The following is a 13,966-nucleotide window of genomic DNA, read 5'->3' as shown; positions in this document are numbered from 1 at the left end:
ACACAACACTAAAACATTGATTCGAATCCTTGGCATGTTGACCACCATTCACATTTGATGAATTTTTCACTTTTGTTTATTCCTTCATGGGATATGTAGATGATGCCTTTTTGAATCGCTGTAATTGATGTAGTGAAGGTAAACCCACAGAACTGTCGGTTAGGGAGTTCCCAGATACTGTGTCTGTGAGAGATGGAGGATCCCAAGTCAGCATGACGAGAGACTTGGAAGGGGACGTGGCAGTGATAGCTGTCCCATGAACCTCCTTTTCTTGTCCTTTGTGGAGCTCCTCAAGAAAAGGAATCTTCATCTTCCACAACACCAGATGCAGAGCGACCAATACAGAATGCTAACTAACTAGGTCTGTTAGTATTTTCTTAACGAATGTGTGACAGTAAATGGAAAATACAGCAGCAAGGAATATTTTCATCAAAATGGTCTTCAGTGCCCAGTGTTCCTGTTTTGCTCACTCCCAGCGAGACAAAATGGATTCATTAGTGAGAACTTGACAATGCATAATGTGATTGGTTTCAGTCGGAATGTCTACATCAGTGTGATAAAAGTATATTTTACCAGGAAAAATGACAGGAAATTCAACACGATGGATGAATATATGTGAGACTTTCAAAATTTGAAAGAAGGATTGTTTTGAACTCACCCTGTAGAGGATTCAGTAATCGCTGTTTGTCAACACAGAACAGAAAAGATGCCACAGCAAGACACAGAGTATCACCTCAGTGACAGTTAACAGGGTGTCATTAGTAAGTAGTATTAAATAACTTTTTGCTTCCTTACTGGAAGATGATTTTGCGTTCATTATACTGAGGACAGACACAAAAAAAATCCGAACATCTTGATTCTGAATGACAGTTTTAAGCAGCCTCTTAAAATATCACTTGACCTTAGTGCATCGAGAAACTCAAAATATGCCTCAGGCATTTTTCCACATCCCAGACTCAACGTCACTTAACGTCGCATTGTAGAATCCCCAATTACTGCACAACAATGTCTCAGGGACTGGCTGCTAACGTTTTATGCTTTGAACTGAAACAAGGGCAGTTTTATTCAGGAGACCTACATCCACTGGGAATTGAGTCAAATTGCTTCAAATCAAATTGCTGCCACATTAAAGAGAACTGCCAAATTTCAGGAGAAAAATATACAGGGATTATAAATATAAGATAGTCACCAATCAATCCAGTTGATGAGAAAGCACTTCACGCGACAGTTTCCTTGTCAAAGGAAGTATTCTCTTGCTTTATAATGCATGTTTGTAATATATCATAATTGTTTGAAACTTTGGCTTCTGAAGTGAAGGAAAAATGGATTATTGTTTTCAGTTCCACCGAGATCGGAATGTGATTTTGAACAGTAGACTTAAAAAAAGAGCATCTCCAAGAAATGTGACTTTAAATACATGACCACCTGATGAAATCATTGTCAGGGTCTCTTCTGTTAGGGCAGTTTACAACACAGTGAGAGGGACGGACACACATTGAGTTTGTTCAGATAGAAGTTGGGCCCCAGACAGAAATAAGATCAGTGAAAGAGAAGGAGCTGTGAAGTGAGGTGTTATTACTACTGTTCCAAACAGTCATTGAAACCTACTGTCCTTACATGATCTGGCCTACAAGTGATCCCATGCTCACAGTAATGCAGTTGACTCTTAACTACCTTCTGGGCAATTCGGAATGAGCTGTACATGTTGGCCAGTGAAGCCCTCTGAGTTGCCAAGATGTTGGCCAGGTGCAGAAGGCGATAGAGGTGTCAGAGAGAAAGACATCCTCCAAAGCCGTTGAAGACATCAGTTGAAGGAACACGTATTATGCAGTCCAAAGGTATGCAGGTTAGGTGAATTGACCACGCTAATTTGCCCATAGTATTCAGGGATTGTAAGTTAAGTGCATTAGTCAGGGGAAATGTAAAGTGAAAGGCTAGGGGAATGGGTTTGGTGAGATACTCTTCACAGGGTCAGTACGGACGTGTTGGACCAACTGGCCTGTCCCCACACTGTAGGGATTCCAGGACTCGATTCTATGATTCTAAGAAGCAATATGTGAGCTGGGTTGGTTTGAAGGGTCTTTGAAAGAGAAGGTAACTTAAGAAGCTCGTGTCAGAAGTTTGCTATTGGGGAAGCAGTGGTGTACTGGTAGTCCAATTATGCTAGTCATCCAAAGCCCCAGGCTAGTGTTCTGGAGGCATGGGCTCAATTCCAACATGATGTGGTGGACTTACAATTCAATACAATTGGATGTTAAAGATAGGTCAAATAACGCCATGTACCCAGTCAATTATCATGAAGAAAATTCCTCTGGCTCACTAAAGCCTGTTAGGAAATGAAACCTACTGTCCTTACATGAACTGGCCTACAAGTGATCGCATGCTCACAGTAATGCAGTTGACTTTTAACTACCCTCTGGGCAATTAGGAATGAGTTGTACATGTTGGCCAGTGAAGCCCACATCCTATGAATGAATGTGAAACAGAATCAATTGCTGCAATTAGACAGTGCATTGGTGAGACTACATCTGGAATTTTGTGTGCAGTTTTAGTCTCCTGATCTGAGGAGGACTGTCAGTGCTACAGAAGGAGTGCAGGAAAAGTTTGCCCATTTGATTTCTACATGGCAGGATTGATGTATGTGGTGACAGTGAATTGATTAGGATTGTATTCACTGGAATTTAGAAGAATTAGGGGGAATTTCATGGAAACCTATAAAATTCTAACAGTTTAGATGCAGGAAGGATGTTCCCGATGGAGGAGTAGTCCAGAAACAGGAGTTAAAGTTTAAAGCTGAGGGGTAAACCTTTTAGGAATGAGATTTGGAGAAATTTCTTCCCCAGAGAACGGTGAGCCTGTGGAATTTACTACCACGGAAAGTGGCAGAGGCGAAAGCATTATGTGTGTTAAAGAAGGAGGTAGATGGAGCTGTTGAGGCTAAAGGGATCAAGATATATATAGGGAGAGCGGGATTAGCATGTTGATCTCAATGATCAGTCACGGTCATATTGAATATTGCAGCAGACTCGAGGGGCCAAATGGCCTACTCCTGGTCCTATTTTCCATGTTTGTTTGTTTTTATGAGATTTCTTCATAAAATTCTGCACAAAACACAACCCAGATGATACTGATTTGATTTGGTAACAGTTTGTTTTATTTGGTATAGTAACTGAAAATATTGGGACTCAGATGTAGAACAAATTCAAGGAATTCACATCACAGTTAAATATTCTTGACTCATCATTTCCCAATTTTGTTGACATAAAATAGTAAATGATCCCCAAACAACCAGATCAAAATATTTCCAACATAAGTTTTTAAATGAAAGTCTTTGCAACTCGTAATTAAACTGGTGCAAGGACATACAAAAGTACATTTTTAAAAGCTCCTGAATGTTATTTTTGCTTTAAGTTGCTACAAAGAAACACTGACTACTATATACCAAGTTAATTTGCAAATAGCTCTGCATAATGTTTTAAAGTTATTTGCAATTGTTTTGCAAAATGTAGGTGGCTTGAAGGCAGTGCAGGGACAGTCTGATTAGCTTTGCTTACTTTTGGTGATGGACTCACTTTCAGCTTCTTTAAGCAAACTGTTGCAAGTTACTGTAGGATGAGGAGATGCAAATAATAAGATGTCATGTAATGGGAGGAGTCAGTCAATCGCGGGAGATGTAATGTAAATGGTTAATGCAAATAAATAGTTTGCATCATTCGGAGGACCAATGTAACATTTCATGGCTAACAGCAAACGCTGCTCCCTGGCACAGTGGTACCTGTACGTGGTTAGAAGTCACCATGTTTAGATAAAAATTAAGTCTTCTCAACAACAAAGACTCCTGTATACTTTATCAAATCTGCGCCTGGACTCACACAAAGTTGATGAGCAGGCAGAGGCAGATGGGTCACAGAATGAAACAGCAGCTACTATTTGAACAGTATACAGAGCACAGCAACAGACAGGGGTAAAGATTAGAGAAGAATTTGCCGTCACCTTTGCACTCTGAGAAAATGACAGGCTCAGTCGGTGGCAGGTTTACAGGTTTACACACCTCATGGGGACTATATGCAATGTTGAGGAAGAAGCAGGTCAGTGCTCATTCGTACAGAATAAGAACTGGGGTAGGCAAGACCCTAATCAGACACCATTAATTTCAAACCTTTCATTTTTAACAACCCCTCTCCTGGGCCCAAATAAAGTAGAACAGCGGAGTTGTCATTCTTCAATGTATCAAGGAATATTTTTGATTCCAAGTATTTAAAAAACTATGATTGCTTTCTAAAGTACTTGCTAATTATACTCGCTCATGGCAAATGTTGATATGCAAATAGGTTTAAGCAAAAATGTAAGGAAAAATTACTCACTAATTTAGTCCAAATTTGAGCACAATTTATGCCCAAATCAACAGTTGCATTCAACGGAGAAGCTCCAGGTGTCTACATCTATCAGCTTTTCAAATATTCTGATTGCATTGAATTAACAGAAACATGGAGTTTCAGATTGGAGACTACAAACACAGATGGCATACACAATTAAACATCCTCACTTGTCAAAAGACAGACCTTCCATTTATAGCTCACCTTACCATCCCAGGGTGTCTCAAAGCACTTCACAAATGGATGACTTCTGAAGTGTATTCACTGTTGTAACATATGAAAAAATGGAGAGTGTGTACACATCAAAATGAATCAACCTCCCATTCTTCATAGAATCCCTATATTGCGGAAACAGACTATTTGGCCCACTGAGTCCATACCAATCCTCCGAACAGGTCTCACCCAGCCCTAATCCTCTACCCTTTCCCTCCATTTCCCATGGCCAATCCACCTATCCTGTACATCTTTGGACTGTGGCAGGAAACCCACTCAGCCACATCAGAACATGCACACTCCACACAGCTAGTCACCTGAGGGTGGAATTGAACCCAGGTCCTTGCCACTGTGAGGCAGCAGTGTCACCCCTGCCTTCCTTTCTCCCAACTCTTGCCTCCTCCCCACCATCTCTGCAAACTCCGTCTCTCTCAAACAATGAAAAGTTATGGTAATTGTAGCTATTAAAAACATCTGTCTCTGATTGGCTGGAGATTCTTTGTGTAATGTTTTTGTGCAAAGTCCTGCAGGTACTGTAGAGAATCAGTGGTAAAGCTGGTGATCTGTTTGCAGATATATACCTGATTGTTTCCAGAACTTTATAAGGCATTGACTGTGAATCAGCAACAGGTTACAATCCAAGTTTGCATTTGCAGAGTGATGGGGGGCAGATGCAGTTCCTGACTATGTTAGATCTGTGCCAAGGTATTTGAAAAATTGTCAGCAACAAAATGAGACAAGGACATTACTGGGTTGGGGTAAGGGCTTTCTAATAATCTATTTACATATGTAAATGATTATTATAAATAAATATATGGAAAATATCTGTGTCTGTCTGTCTGTCTATCTATCCATCTACTTATCTGATTATCTATCTATCTATCTAGCTATCTAGCTATCTATCTAGCTATCTATCTATCTATCTATCTATCTAGCTATCTAGCTATCTATCTAGCTATATTGATAAGTGCACAATTCAGTCAGTGTTCTCATAGTGGAATTTTGTTTCCAAACTGAGATTGGAAGCTGGTAGTGTTTACATGATGGTCAAAAATAATTACTGCTTGATGGCATATTTGAAGATTCGGTATAGAATCGCAGTGTGGGTAAGCCATAAGTCGGTCTTTTCAACTCAGCAGGTCAAGATAAAAAGGTTCACACAATCCCAGCTGCCTTTGGCATTTATTAGAAATATTCCCATGATTTCCATAACTCAATGGATCCTGCAGCAAACTGTCTAAATGCAGATGTCCTCATTAATGTACAAAATTTCCAAATATATAATTCTTTAAAAATGAAAAGATATGAATGGTGTGAATGGACTATGTCTGAGCTGGACTGGGGAGAATTATTGGGTGGATATCTCAGACTATTTGATCTGCAACTCATCGTTCTGCTTAATAGCTCTCACTGAATGAACATGATGCAAGCTGCAGCCTGACATAGTCACACTGATGGAATCATTCATTTTGATCTCTCTTTCTGCATGACTTCAAGAAATAAAGTATAGATTTATACCTACTCACAGTCTAAACCTACATTATTTTTAATAAAAAAATCTTTGTCAATGTGTTTTTTTCTCAATATACTCTTTATTCTTTGATGACTACAGAAACCTGTCAGAATTGCTTCAATACCGAACACCATTGATCCTAAAAGCTAAATAATTGGCCACTTCATCACCTTGGTCAAATTTAAAATGTATTTATATGGAGGAGTGGGACTGGAAAGAAGTCAATACTCCCATCCGACCTTAGCTGACCACTTTGAAGAGTTCTTTTACGGCTAATAGTTGTTTGTGCAAGGCAAAGTCATCTCTTCCCATTCACATTTAACAGGAACTCTCGAGGTGATCAGAAGTTCCCTCAAAATGATAATAATCAGATTGTACTGTCCTGCAGCACTGTCAGAGAGATTGTCTGCCATGTTGATATAAGGTTAAGAAGACTTGACACAAAAAGAGTCAACTCATCTTTTGAACTAGGACCAACCCCACTTACATGGAAACTTGACTGAAGCATTTTCGTGAAATGTTGCGGGGGACTGGAAAATGATATATTGATGCTTTCTCTGTGCTCTTGATGGAATTTGTGCTTGAATGATGTGCGTTGAAGACTGAGCCATGTGCAGTTACAACTACAGTTAACTCTGAACACATGTCCTACATAATTCACTGAAGCTTATACACATAGGAACAGGAGGGGGACATTTGGCTCTTCAAGTCTGCTCCATCATCGGTTGTGATCCCAACTCCACTTTCATGTCTGTCCCCTTATATAGTACTGCCTCCCTGGGGCCAGGATCAAGGATGTCTCAGAGAGGGTGCAGAATGTTCTCAAAGGGGAGAGGGACCAGCAGGAGATCCTTGTACACATTGGAACCAATGACATAGGAAGGAAAAGGATGCGATTCTGAAGGGAGAATATGGAAACTTAGGCAGGAATTTAAAAAGGAGGTCTTCGAGAGTAGTAATATCTGGATTACTCCCAATGCTACAAACTAGTGAGGGTAGGAATAAGAGGATAGCGCAGATGAATACATGGCTGAAGAGCTGGTGTATGGGGGAAGGATTCACATTTTTGGATCATTGGGGTAGAAGTGACCTGTAGAAGAAGGATGGATTGCACCTAAATTGGAAGGGGGCTACTATACTGGCAGAGAGATCTGCTAGAGCTGCTCAGGAGGATTTAAACTACTAAGGTGGGGGCATGGAACACAGGAAGATAATGCGGAAAAAGATCAACCTGGTACAGTTGAGAAAATAAGTGAGTCAAACAGTCAGGGCAGGCAGGCACAAAGCCAAGAATAAGGTAGGACTGATAAATTAAACTGCATTTATTTCAATGTAAGAGGCCTAACAGGGAAGGCAGATGAATTCAGGGCATGGTCAGGAACATGGGACTGAGATATCATAGCAATTACAGAAACATGGCTCAGGGAAAGACAGGACTAGCAGCTTAATGTTCCAGGATACAAATGCTGCAAGGAGAGAAAGTGGGGACAGAGGGGAGGGGGAGTTGCATTTTTGATAAAGGATAGTGTTAGAGCTGTAGTTAATAAGATTATTCCTGGAAATGCATCCATGGAAGTTATTTGGGTGGATTTGATAAATAAGAAAGGGATGATTACCTTATTGGGATTGTATTATAGACCCTCAAATAGTCAGCGAGAAATTGAGAAACAAAGTTGTGAGGAGATTTCAGTTATCTTTAAGAAGAATGGTGGCACGGTGGCTCAGTGGTTAGCACTGCTGCCTCACAGCGCCAGGGACCCAGGTTCGATTCCCGCCTCAGACGACTGTCTGTGTGGAGTATGCACAATCTCCCCCCGTCTGCGTGGGTTTTCACCGGGTGCTCTGATTTCCTGCACAAAAGGTGTGCAGGTCAGGTGATTTGGCTAAATTGCCAAAAGTGCGAGGTACATTTGTCAGGGATAAATGTAGGGAAATGAGTCAGGATGGGTTCTCCATCCGAGAGTCGGTGTGGACTTGTTTGGCCGAAGGGCCTGATTTCACACTGTGGAGAATCTAAGAAATAACAAGGTGGTTATGGTCGGGGATTTTAACTTTTCAAACATAGACTGGGACTGCTATAGTGTTAAGGGTTTAGATGGAGAATAATTTGTTAAGTGTGTACAAGAACATTTTTTGATTTAGTATGTCGATGTACCTATTGGAGAAGGTGCAAAACTTGACCTACTCTTAGGAAATAGAATAGTGTAGGTGACTGAGCTGTCAGTGGGGGAGCACTTTGGGGCCAGTAACTATAATTCTATTAGATTTTAAATAATGATGGAAAAGGATAGACCAGATCAAAAAGTTGAAGTTCTAAATTGGAGAAAGGCCGGTTTTGATGGTATTAGGCAAGAACTTTTGAAAGCTGATTGGGGGCAGATGTTCGCAGGTAAAGGGACGGTTGGAAAATGGGAAGCCTTCAGAAATGAGATAACGAGAATCCAGAGAAAGTATATTCCTGTTAGGGTGAAAGGAAAGGCTGGTAGGTATAGGGAATGCTGAATGACCAAAGAAATTGAGGGCTTAGTTAAGAAAAAGAAGGAAGCATATGTCAGGTATACACAGGATAGATTGAGTGAATCCTTAGAAGAGTATAAAGGCAGTAGGAGTATACTTAAGAGGGAAATCAGGAGGGCAAATCGGGACATGAGATAGCTTTGGCAAATAGGTTCAAGGAGAATTCAAAGGGTTTTTACAAATACATTAAGGACAAAAGGGTAACTAGGGAGAGAATAGGGCCCCTCAAAGATCAGCAAGGCGCCCTTTGTGTGGAGCCGCAGAAAATGGGGGAGATGCTAAACGAGTATTTTGCATCAGTATTTACAGTGGAGAAGGATATGGAAGATATAGAATGCGGGGAAATAGATGGTGACATCTTGAAAAATGTCCATATTACAGAGGAGGTGATGCTGGATGTCTTGAAATGCATAAAAGTGAATAAATCCCGAGTACTTGATCAGGTACAATCTAGAACTCTGTGGGAAGCTAGGGAAGTGATTGCTGGGCCTCTCGCTGAGATATTTATATCATTGATAGTCACAGGTGAGGTGCCTGACATCAGTAGTGGGCAAGTTGTTGGAGGAAATCCTAAGGAACAAGATTTACACGTATTTGGAAAGGCAAGGACTGATTAAGGATAATCAACATGGCTTTGTGCATGGGAAATCATGTCTCATTAACTTGATTGAGTTTTTGAAAAAGTAACGAAGAGGATTAATGAGGGCAGAGCAGTGGACATGATCTATATGGACTTCAGTAAGGTGTTCGACAATATTCTCCAGGGGAAACTGGTTAGCAAGGTTAGATTCAATGGAGTACAGGGAGAACTAGCCATTTGGATACAGAACTGGCTCAAAGGTAGAAGATAGAGGGTGGTGGTGGAGCGTTGTTTTTCAGACTGGAGGCCTGTGTCCAGTGGAGTGCCACAAGGATTGCGGCTGGATCCTCTACTTTTTGTCATTTATGTAAATGATTTGGATGTGAGCATAAGAGGTGCAGTTAGTAAGTTTGCAGATGAAACCAAAATTGGAGGTGTAGTGGACAGTGAAGAAGGTTACCTCAGATTACAACAGGATCTTGATCAGATGGGCTAATGGGCTGAGAAGTGCAGATGGAATTTAATTTGATAAATGTAAGGTGTTGCATTTTGGGAAAGCAAATCTTAGCAGGACTTATACACTTAATGGTAACATCCAGGAGGGTGTTGTTGAACAAAGAGAACTTAGACCGCAGGTTCATAGCTCCTTGAAAGTGGAGCCACAGACCAATTGGATAGTGAAGGCGGCGTTTGATATGCTTGCCTTTATTGGTCAGAGTATTCAGTACAGGAGTTGGGAGGTCATGTTGTGGCGGTGCAGGACATTGATTAGGCCACTGTTGGAATATTGCGTGCAATTCTGGTCTCCTTCCTATCAGAAGGATGTTGTGAAACTTGAAAGAGTTCAGAAAAGATTTACAAGGATGTTGCCAGGGTTGGAGGGTTTGAGCTATAGGGAGATGTTGAATCGGCTGGGGCTGTCTTCCCTGGAGCATCGGAGGCTAAGGGGTGACCGCATAGAGGTTTATAAAATCATGAGGAGCATGGATAGGATAAATAGATAAAATCTTTTCCTTGGTGTGGGCAAGTCCAGAACTAGAAGGCATAGTTTGAGGGTGAGAGGGGAAAGAAATAAAAGAGACTTAAGGGGCAACATTATCACGTAAAGTGGTGTGTGTATGGAATGAGCTGCTAGAGAAAGTAGTGGAGGCTGGTACAAGTACAACATTTAAAAGGCATCTAGATGGGTATATGAATAGGAAAGGTTTGGAGGGATGCGGGCCGGGTGCCAGCAAGTGGGATTGGTTGGGATGTTGGCAAGATTAGGTTGGGATAGCTGGTTGACATGGATGAGTTGGACCAAAGGGTCTGTTTCCATTCTGTACATCTCTATGTCTCAATGACCTTATATATATAGTAGGGGAGGCACTGTAATTCAGTGGTTAGCACTGCTGCCTCATGGTGCCAGGAACCTGGATTCAATTCCATCCTCAGGCGACTGTGAGTGAGGAGTTTGCACATGCTACCTGTGTCTGCTTGGGTTACCTCCAAGTTTTGTCCCACAGTCCAAAGATGTGCAGGTTAAGGTGGATTGACTATGTTAACTTTGTGATAGTGTCCAGGGATGTTCAGGCTTGGTGGATTAGCCATGGGAAATGCAGGGTTATGGGGATAGGGTACAGGAGTGAATCTGGGGTTGGGGGGTGTGGGGAGTGCTGTTCAGAGGATTGATGTGTACTCAGTGGGTCAAATTGCCACACTACGGATTGTATGATTTATCACCCTTCACTCCCCTCATCAAAGATTGAGAGTCAAAAAGTGTGACACTGGAAAAGCACACAGCAGGTCAGGCAGCATCCGAGGAGCAGGAGAGTCGACATTTCTCACATCAAAGATCACACACACACACATACACACATACACACACACAGACACACACACAGACACATATACACAGGCACACACACATAGACACACACACACAGACACAGACACACATATACACACACAAACACACATACACACATACACAGACACACACACACACAGGCACACACACATAGACACACAGACACACACACACATATACACACACAAACACACATACACACACACAGACACACACACAGACACACATATACACCCACAGACACACACAGACACACAGACACAGATACACACACACAGATACAGACACACACACAGACACACACACACTCACACAGGGCACCTCGCACCTTCAATGCATTATCTGGGCCGACATGGCACCTATTGTTAAAGTTCACTTGAGAATGCAACTTTAAAAAAGATCTGCGACTTTTTTTGAAAGATCTGAAACCAGCATGGTCATTCTAAAAGATGAGAGACTTAATAAACAATCCAGGTCTTTTTCAATATATAATTTCAACACAGTAAACTTTTGCAATAAATTCTGTGCCTTATGATCTTATACACCACAACCACCTGATGAAGGAGCAGCGCTTTGAAAGCTAATGCTTCCAAATAAACCTGCTGGACTATAACTTGGTGTTGTGTGATTTTTTTAGATTAGATTAGATTACTTACAGTGAGGAAACAGGCCCTTCGGCCCAACAAGTCCTCACCGACCCTCCGAAGCGAAACCCACCCATTCCCTATATTTACCCCTTCACCTAACACTAGGGGCAATTTAGCATGGCCAATTCACCTGACATGCACATCTTTGGACTGTGGGAGGAAACTGGAGCACCCGGAGGAAACTCACGCAGCGGAGTGGTTAATGGAGTTTAATTTGAACAGAGTTTAATTTAAATGCGAGGTGTTGCATTTTGGGAAAGAAAATCTTAGCAGGACTTATACACTTAACTGTGGTCTGTTTCGTCGCCATCTGAGATTTGACCGACCTTGGTGGTGTCATCAGCGAACTTGTAAATGGCATTAAACAAAGGCCCAATGTTTGCCACTCTCCAGTAATCTGGCACCTTACCCATGGTTTTAGATGATACAAGTATTTCTGCAAGGAAACCAACAGTTTCCTCCCTAACCTCTGAGAAAGTCCTGGGATCCGGTCCTGGAGATTGATCCACCTTTCTGTTTTTTAAAACCTCCATCAGTTCCTTTCCTGCAATCTGAACTGTTTGAAAGCATCATTATTTATTTCCCTGAGTTTTTTAGCTTCTATTTCTTTCTCCACAGTAAAAAACTAATGCAACATTTTCATTTTGTATCTCTCGGATTTCCTGAGGTTCAACAGGAAGATGACTGTGTTTATCCCGAAGGGACCCTACTCTCTCTCCAGTTATTCTCTTGCTTTTAATGTACTTATAGAATCTCTTTGGATTATGTTTAACCCTGTTTGTCAAGGCTATCTCATATCCTTTCTTTTCCTTCCTGATCTCCCTCTTAAGAATGCTTCAACATTCTTTATACATTTCAAGAGATTCACTTAAAAGTAATTGTTAACATTTAGTATATGATTATTTTTATTCTTGACTAGAACCTTAACATGTTTATTCATGGTTTATCCTCTAATCCTGCTAGCTTTACTTTTGACTTAAACTGGAACATAATGACCCGGAAATCTCATTATCACACTTTTGAAAGCCTCACACTTATCAGATGTCCCTTTATTTGTAAAGAGAACAAGCAATTTTTGAAAGTTCTTGTGTCATTAAATGAAAATTTGCCTTATTCCTTGTTCAAGAAGGGAAGTAGGGATAACCCTAGTAACTATAGACCGGTGAGTCTCACTTCTGTTGTGGGCAAAGTCTTAGAGAGAATTGTAAGGGATAGGATTTATGAACATCTGGATAGGAATAATGTGATCAAGGATAGTCAGCATGGTTTTGTGAAGGGCAGGTCATGCCTCACAAACCTTATTGAATTCTTTGAGAAGGTGACTAAGGAGGTAGACGAGGGTAAAGCGTTAGATGTGGTGTATATGGATTTTAGTAAGGCGTTTGATAAGGGTCCCCATGGTAGGCTACTTCAAACAATACGGAGGTATGGCATTGAGGGTGAGTTGGAGGTTTGGATTAGGAATTGGCTGGCTGGAAGAAGACAGAGGGTAGTAGTTGATGGTAAAGGTTCATCTTGGAGTGCAGTTACTAGCGGTGTTCCGCAAGGATCTGTTTTGGGACCATTGCTGTTTGTCATTTTCATAAATGACCTGGAGGAGGGGCTAGAAGGTTGGGTGAGCAAGTTTGCGGATAATACGAAAGTCAGAGGAGTTGTTGACAGTGAGGAAGGATGTGGCAGGTTACAGCGGGATATAGATAAGTTGCAGAGCTGGGCAGAAAGGTGGCAAATGGAGTTCAATGTAGGTAAGTGTAAGGTGATTTAGATAGGGTTGACCATGAGAACCTTTTTCCACGTATGGAGTCAGCTATTACGAGGGGACATAGCTTTAAATTAAGGGATGGTAGGTATAGGACAGATGTTAGGGGTAGATTCTTTACTCAGCGAGTCGTGAGTTCATGGAATGCCCTGCCAGTAGCAATGGTGGACTCTCCCTCTTTATGGGCATTTAAACGGGCATTGGATAGGCATATGGAGGATAGTGGGCTAGTGTAGGTTAGGTGGGCTTGGATCGGCGCAACATCGAGGGCCAAAGGGCCTGTACTGCGCTGTATTTTTCTATGTTCTAAATAAAAACTTTAATTTTATCCTTTTCCATAATTATTTTAAAATAAATACAATTATGATTACTCAACCGAACGTGATCCCCTACCACTTGCCTTGTCTTACTACTAAAGAGAAGATCAAGTTTTGCTCCTTCTCTAGTAGGAACATTTACATATTGACCAAGAAAATTTTCTTGAACACGTTTAACAAATTCTTCACCATCCA

Source organism: Chiloscyllium plagiosum, unplaced genomic scaffold, assembly GCF_037043375.1.
Source record: "Chiloscyllium plagiosum isolate Xiang-an unplaced genomic scaffold, Cpla_swu_hap1 HiC_scaffold_16, whole genome shotgun sequence".
Classification (NCBI taxonomy): Eukaryota; Metazoa; Chordata; class Chondrichthyes; order Orectolobiformes; family Hemiscylliidae; genus Chiloscyllium; species Chiloscyllium plagiosum.
This window is presented reverse-complemented; position numbering follows the sequence as displayed.